We start from the raw sequence: 8,044 nt of genomic DNA, 5'->3' as shown, positions 1-8,044 counted from the left end.
TGAGTATGATGCTAGATTCTTGTGTAGGTCTCTCTGAAACTCAAAGCTCAGGTACTCACAGTAGAACATGCTGTGACTCGAGTATGAAAGAGAAAGTATCAGAAATCTTTTGCCTGTGTCACTAAGCTTGAATTAATCATAAATCAAGTTCAAAGAGCTTAAGAATGTAAGAAATTGATCAGAACTGAGGTAAAAACACAGATGTGGAATAAATGGTGAAGAGGAAGACAAAGAAAAAAAAAACACCTTGAGGACATGCAAGGAATATTTATGCCTGATTTCCAAACAGATATGGAACATAAGAAGACAATATTAATGCATTTCTAAACAGTATCAGAGGAGCAAGAAATGAAGGGGAGGAGGTAGGGAGAGGCAGGGTGGGGAATGGAGGGCCCATGTATTTGGCCTATGTACCTTGTTCTAGCTTGCTAATCTCTGTTCTAAAATGATCAATTCGATGCTTTGGGCAAGGATTATTATTATGAAAAGAGTAGAAGCAAGGAGAGGTATTAAGAGAGCAGTTCACTGATCTAGGTTGATGTGATTCATTGCAGATAAGAAAGTCATCATTTAGAAAAACAATTCACCTTAGTGGTTAAGCAAAGGATTGAATCAAGACTGGTGATAAGGGAGAAGAAATACAACCTTTGAAGATAGACTGTAAAACTATCTGGAGGGATATAGTTGGATTACTTCCGAGGAGAGATATAATGTTTAGGGTCAGTGGCTGAGCTTGGCATCCAAACTTAAGGTGGAGATAGTTTAAACTTTCATGGCTTTTAAGAAGAAGCATCTCAGTAGTAAGTACTGTGGGCTATTAGTTTTGTTTGTGCAGTTCTATCAATATTTGAGGTTGGGTAATTTAACCATAATAAAGCTGGGGTGCAATAGATCACACCTGAAATCCTAGCTACTCAGGAAGCTGAGATCTGAGGATCATGGTTCAAAGCCAGCCAGGGCACAAAAGGACCTGAGACTCTTATCTCCAATCAACCTCTAGAAAATGAAAAGGGTAGGGTGGAAGTCTTGAGCTGAAGAGCTCAGGGACAGTGCCCATGCCGAGTTCAAGCTCTATGACCCACAAAATGAAAAACAAAACAAAACAAAACTTCATTTCTCTCAGTTCTGGGAAATCTACATTCCAGTAGTCAACATATCCAGTGCCTGATGAGGGTGAGTTATTACTTCCAAGATGGTGCCTTGAACTTAAAGAGAAGACTTTTCTGAAGAGGAAATTAGAATGGCCTACAGACACATGCAGAAATGCTCTTCATCTCTGGCCATTAAGGAAATGCGAATTAACACAATTTTGAGATTCCACCTCACTTCAGTTAGAAAGGCCATTATCAAGAAATCTAGTAACAACAGATATTGGTAGGAATGTGGCCAGGAGGGATCACTACTACATTGTTGGTGGGAGTGCAAACTCATTCAACAACTATGGAAAGCAGTATGTCGGTTCCTCAAAAGGCTAAACATAGATCTCCCCTATGACCTAGCAATCTCACTACTTAGCATTTACCCAAAAGTCCAGAAACAAAGACATACTAAACCCACTAACACAAGGATGTTCATTGCAGCACTATTTACCATATCAAAGATATGGAATGAACCCAGATGCCCCTCAGTAAATGATTGGATCAAGAAGATGTGGTACTTACACACAATGGAATTCTATGCTGCTGACAGAAAGAATGACTTTACCACATTTGTAAGGAAATGGAAAGACTTAGAAAAAATCATATTAACTGAAGTAAGCCAGATCCAAAGGAACATAGGCTCAATGGTTTCCCTCATTTGTAATAATTAGTACACATCTAGGACTCTCCTAACAGAAGATTACAAGAGCTCAAAACCTAGATACATAACATCATATAGGATGAGGCTAAATGGAAGGATCTCTAAGATATGGAAACAAGATTGTTGTTCTTAATGTGCTATGTTATGTCTCTTCTACTTTGTTGCCCTTTGGTTAATCTCATATTGTTACTGTATCTGACTTTGTTACTTGGTATATTGTATATACGTTTATTTATTTAAAATAAGAAATGGAAGGGGGTAAACAAGATGATTGGGAAGGGGTGGGGGAAGAGAATTGGGGACAAAAACATAAGAAGGGGTATCAATGTCTGAGAAGTAATACACCTAATATCTGGCAAATGTAACTGTAACCCCTCTATACACTAACTTGATAATAAAAAAATAAAATGAAGAAAAAAGAAATGTTCTCATTACCTTACCTATCACCTTGACAATGAAATTAAATTTAAAAAGGTAAACAAGAATTAAAAAAAGATGGTGCCTATGCATATGGAGAAGAATGTGTACATAAGAGAAATGAGCCTCGAAGACCAAATTAGCTTTTATAGATTCGAGCAAATATGCTAGGTTAGAATTGAAGATCCTCAAAGTGAATATTGGAGAAGACATAAGCATGCAAGACATAGCAAGGACTAAAGACTAAATCTTCCTCCTTCTCACAGATTTTATAAATCTTTTGTCCTTTAAAAATCTAGAGAGAACAGAATGTACTTCTTGGATAAAAGACTGAGTTAGATTTTTCACTAACTGGGAAGATATTGGCCTGATAATATGTCAGAAAACCTAATTTTTATTTTGCCTGAATTATACTGTTGTGGGCAAATGTGCATTAATAAACAACATAAATATTTTAATTCAATGATTACATGGTCCCGATGGACTGCCTCTACTTAGTTGTTTTATCCTAAGATATAAGAAGAATTTTGTCCTTAACGAAGTCACAAATTCAAAATATAACTAGTAGGAAAGAGGCAGTCCTGCTGTCTTGAAAATGTAGCCCCTGTGCATAAATTGAGAAAATAAATGTCCCTCCGTACAGCCAGTGACTCATCCTGGAAAAAAAACTCATGAGTCCTTCACTCTTTGAATAGAATCCACCCATGTGAAGTGCAGTCTGTACCAAAGCATTCAGAGATTAAGTATAGCACAGTCAACTCACATTAATACAGAGTTTCTCTGTAAAAATTTCAAGTAGATAAGATATAATGCAAGAGAACTTTTGCTATAGTATATCTGAATTTTTCTATTTGCAGCAGTCATTGTATTAAAGATAAATTCAATAGGCTTAATGTGAATAAATTCTTTGAAACTTTTTTTTCAAAAGGCCTATTCTAGGGACTCTTTCTAGTGACCACTTTATCATGCAACTAAGGCAGAGCTAAAGCACTGTAGAAAGTAAAATGGCTTCGTCAAGGCTACTCTATTCATGTAAACCCTGGGAAGCAAATGGGAGTCCTCAGAGTTCTAACTGAGCTCTCCTCTTTACCACTATTATTATTCTTTTGTTGTTCTCCCCATTCTTTATATTAACACATGTATATTTATCACATTGTATAATTTCTAATGAAGAGGAAAAAAGTCATGTTGCAAATATATTTATTTCTCCTATGCCTGGAGGTTTTGCCCATCCTTCCCTTATTTTATTTTAAAAATCATTCAGGAGACATTGGATTAGATGATAGGGAAAGAAGATAATAAGACAAGTTATACTCTAAAGAAGTGGTTTTTATACAGTGCTTAAGGACAAGCAGCAGCATCACTGGGCTAGAATATGTTAGAAAGATACATGAAGTATCCAGAAATATCCTGGATATTTGAAATATCCAGGCTTGTTTCTTCTCATAAAGACATTGTTTAATGACCCTCCACACCAAGCTTGTCACCAATACCCTCTTCAGGGTTCTATATTTACTTATTTAAATGAGTCAGAAATAGCATCCAGGTTTCTGACTCTGATGGTAGTGTTCTTGACAAGTTGAGTCCATGAAAGAGGTAGAATTTTTTAATTGTCTGGATAATGTATAGAGGGGTTACAGTTACATTTGCTGGTAGTAGGTGTATTACTTCTCACACATTGATAACCTTCTCATATTTTTATCCCCATTTCTCTCTTCCTTCCCCCCTCCCAATCATCTTGTAAGAGGTTTATCCTGTATGATTGCTGTTCTTAAGGTACTATGTTATTTCTCTTCTCTTTTTTTGCCCTTATGGTTAGTCTCATATTGTTACTGTGTCTGACTTTGTTACCTGGTATATTGTATATACATCTATTTGTTTATTTGAAATAGGAAAGGGAAGGGGGGAAAAAGTAGAATATTTTGGAGCAGATTTGATCTCTGATGATGCTCATGAAGATATGTGAGGATGCCGTAAAGATATTATCTATCCATAAGGAATATATGTCAACAATGTGTACAATCATTTTTTAATACTTAAATTATTATCATGGGTCAATTTCCTTTTCTGATACTAGAAATTGAACCCAGGACATTGCACTTGCTAAGCAAGTGCTTTGCCACTGAGCTACCTCCCAGCCTTATGGGTCAATCCTCGAGTTTATTACAAACCAGAAGTTCCAAATTTCCTTATAAGCCTCAAAATATTAAATGCATACTTTGACATGATACTTAGTAGCTACTTAAACTTAACTCTAATAGGCATGATTCCAACCAGTCCGATTACATGATTGAAAACAGATATTCCAACATGTCTTCAACACATCAGCTGTCCCAAAGCCCTGTTGAACGGAACAGATCTGGGTCAACTTTCCAAGAGCACCAAACAGCACTATGAAACAATCTTTTTCTGAAATTGGATAAGGGTGTTCATTGTGGTATTTCCACAAATGCATACAGTATTTGCTCTTTGATCATTTTGTTCCTCATTATTTTTTTTCTCCTCTCTATCTTTTGGAACAATTTAAATGATCTCATTATGTTGTTTTCATATGTGTATCTCCTGTTGTGTATTAATTTATACATTCATATAATGTCTTAGAACCATATTCTCCTCCATAATCTTCTCTTTTATCTCCCTGATGCTGTTTTCCTCTCTTAAACCACCCCCACAATTTCATTGGAGGTTAAAATACTGACTTAACTTTTATAATATCCAAAATTGTGGCAGAATATGTTGCACATATTTCATACATATCTTCTTAGGAAACTGTAATACATATGCTACATTATTTTTGCAGCAATTTTGTCTTGTTTTCATAAAGCCTTAATTGCAGTGGAATCCCATCTCCTTATATTTCACCTGGTTAAGGCTGGTGAAGAAATAACTTGTCACCAAAGGAAGGCCCTTGAATCATCAGTACTTAGCAGGTCATAGTGTAACTTACTTTAGGACATTTAAAATCTTCCATATGATCAACCAGCTGACAATAAATGCCTCTTTCCAATGTTGAAGTTGGTTCCTTATTTTGCACCATTTTGATTACATGGGTGTTGTTCTTGATATTTGAAAGCCTCCATCTGCCAGCAGACATGACTCAGCACAGTCACCTAGCAAGGTCTGCTATTATTAGTGTTGACCTGGGTTTCTATGCCACACGATAACCCCATCCTGGGAAACACCATCAACATGTCTGTTGCCAAGAGGGAAAACATGAACCAACTTAAATAATCTGTCATAGGTACAATCAGTCTGATGAAAATTATCTGACTCAAATTCCTGAATAAAGATGATAACACTGATAAATTCAGTGATATCACTGATAAATTTACGTTGTAGGTCTAAACTAAAAAAAGATGCATTCATTCCCTAGTTAAAAAATAACATTAGAGGGATGGATTTTTAGGGGTACCAGGAAGGGTCATTTAGATTAAAGTAATCCTAAGTGAAAGGCACAGCACCTAGCAAGCACCCATGAATTTGACATTTTTTTTCTGAGTTTCATCAGAATCTTTAAGTCCTATTTCAGGGTTATGTCAACCTGATACTGAAAAATGCAGCAGAGAAACAAAGTAACATAATCAGAGAAGGTATTATAAAGTCTGTTAACAAAGCTGCTCACTCATATCAGCTGAAGGGAAACAGCTGTAGATGATAAAACTCTTAAAATGATTCCTCCTTTTACTATTTATAAGAAATCTGTCAACATGGCTGTTATGTCTTTCATTTGCACCTGGTGTGAGGGTTTAGGTAAGTAATCTCATATCATTTCCATACTGTTAAGAGCCACCCAGTTGTAGAATCATTATTTCTAAACACTTTAGTCCTTTGATTTTAAAGAAAATTTGTGGGCATATAATTAAATAGATAACACACTGCACTATGTCTCATAACTTTCAAGTATATATTTAGTTTGCATGTTCTTTGTTAATATTTGACTTATCATCATATCAAACTACGATGTAGAATGCCTCTGTTCAGAATGAAAAGTTTTCATCAATAAGTAACCTTTCTCCAGAATAATCTTAACTTTCTCAGAAAATAACTTATACCCTTTCCATTACAATCAATTGCCTATTTGATTGAAAAGTTGGGAAACCTTTGGGGCAGTGAAGAACCTTATAACTCAGCCAAACATAATTATGTTTTCTTGAATTTTTGCTTAGCATTAGAACATGTTTGGTTATGGGGAATGAATGATTTTTATCTAGAAGACTGACACCCTTGCCTATATTTAGATTTGACATACACAACAATTAGCTAGACACAGATACACAAACAACAAGACACAGTGGAAGAAGACTACAACTGAAGTCACCCAACCTGTATCTCAGAAGGGAAGTTCATCCCTCACAACTCAAGAACACAATCAAGCACAGGGCAGTAGATTTTAGTAATATTCCAAGAGTAAGAACCTGTCATTTAAACCAAGTGATGTGAGGGTTGCATTCCTTAAGAGCTGAATACACTTGAATTCCAATGCATTTTATAGGTATCATTTCTCATTTTAAATGACCATGAAAAACTGAAGAAAAGGCACCAATACAAACTACCTATTGATTCAAAAGAAAGTCCTGCATGCAAAGAGATGCAGAAGCTCACATATTTCTTAGATTACCTTGTAGCCAGAGTTCTTGGTACTCACCAGCTAGATGTTCTCATGCATAAATCTAATTGTGTCTCAGGAGAAAAGAATCAGGCTGTGAGGCAACCAGTTTGAAGCATGGATCAATCCTGGCAGAAGCTGGTATGATCTATAGACAACAGGGCACTTTTCAAGTTTACCAGATAATGTGATTGCTTTACAGTTTAGGGTCAACAACCACCTTAATTTTCCTTGTTTTTGTAATCAGGCATCGAATGAGTGGCTTCACAGCTGGGAAGCAAGTACTCTACCACTAAAACCAGCCCTTCCTCCCTAGTGTTCTAACTTTTCATTTGTATTTCGAATAGATTTTCGTAATACCTTTACTGGGCTGTCCATCTTCAACTGCGATCTTCTGTCTCTTTCTCCTAAGTAGATAGGTAGGGCTACAGATCTATACCACCATGTCTAGCCTGTTGTAATTCTGAAGCGGAGAGTGTCATAACTTTAGAAGCTCTCTGCTCCCATACAAATTGGAACGGTTGGCTGCTGATTTGTAGCTTCTCTTCTCAGCCTGTTTTACATTTCTTTCTTTTCAAAACTATCAACATGTATGAGTTGAAAATCTACCACAGCTGAGTTTTTCTAGCTACTAGCTATCTCATAGAGCAAACACCTGTCAACTTTGTCTCTTATAATGAACAGTATTCCCTGAGGCAGTGAATCTACTCTTTTCTTCTTTCCCCCAGGTGGCCAAATAGCCCAGTCCATCTTAATTGTCCGGCTCCTCTTTGGGATATAACATTCTATAAAGTACCCTCCAAAGCAGAAATCATTAAAGACAAAAATATGCTTCCTTTTGGTATCATAGCAACAAGTGCTGGCTGATTTTGAACTACCTTATTAGTTAAAAAGATGTTCTTTTACATAAAGGTACTTATTAACAAGGCTAGAAATATCCAGCTCCTTACAAGCTACAAACCTTGCTTTCTTACCGATTTTTTTTCCCTCAGAAACCATTATGATCCAGAGAGACTGGCAGAAAGTACACAAATGATAAGAAATACTTGCTGATGTTCATCCAAATAGTTGAGCGTATCTTGAGCCTAAATTTATTTATTTTTATTATCATTAAGTAGTTGTAGAAAGGAAGGGCCATATAGCACAGCAGTTTATGAATACAATGCAGTATCACTCTTTTCAACATTCTCACCTCCTGTGACCCACCTCTTCCCTTCCTTT

The sequence above is a fragment of the Megascapheus bottae genome, chromosome 2 (genome assembly GCF_031878675.1).
Source record: "Megascapheus bottae isolate mThoBot1 chromosome 2, mThoBot2.hap1, whole genome shotgun sequence".
Taxonomy (NCBI): Eukaryota; Metazoa; Chordata; class Mammalia; order Rodentia; family Geomyidae; genus Megascapheus; species Megascapheus bottae.
The sequence above is the reverse complement of the archived record's forward strand: the minus strand, read 5'-3'. Positions refer to the sequence as shown.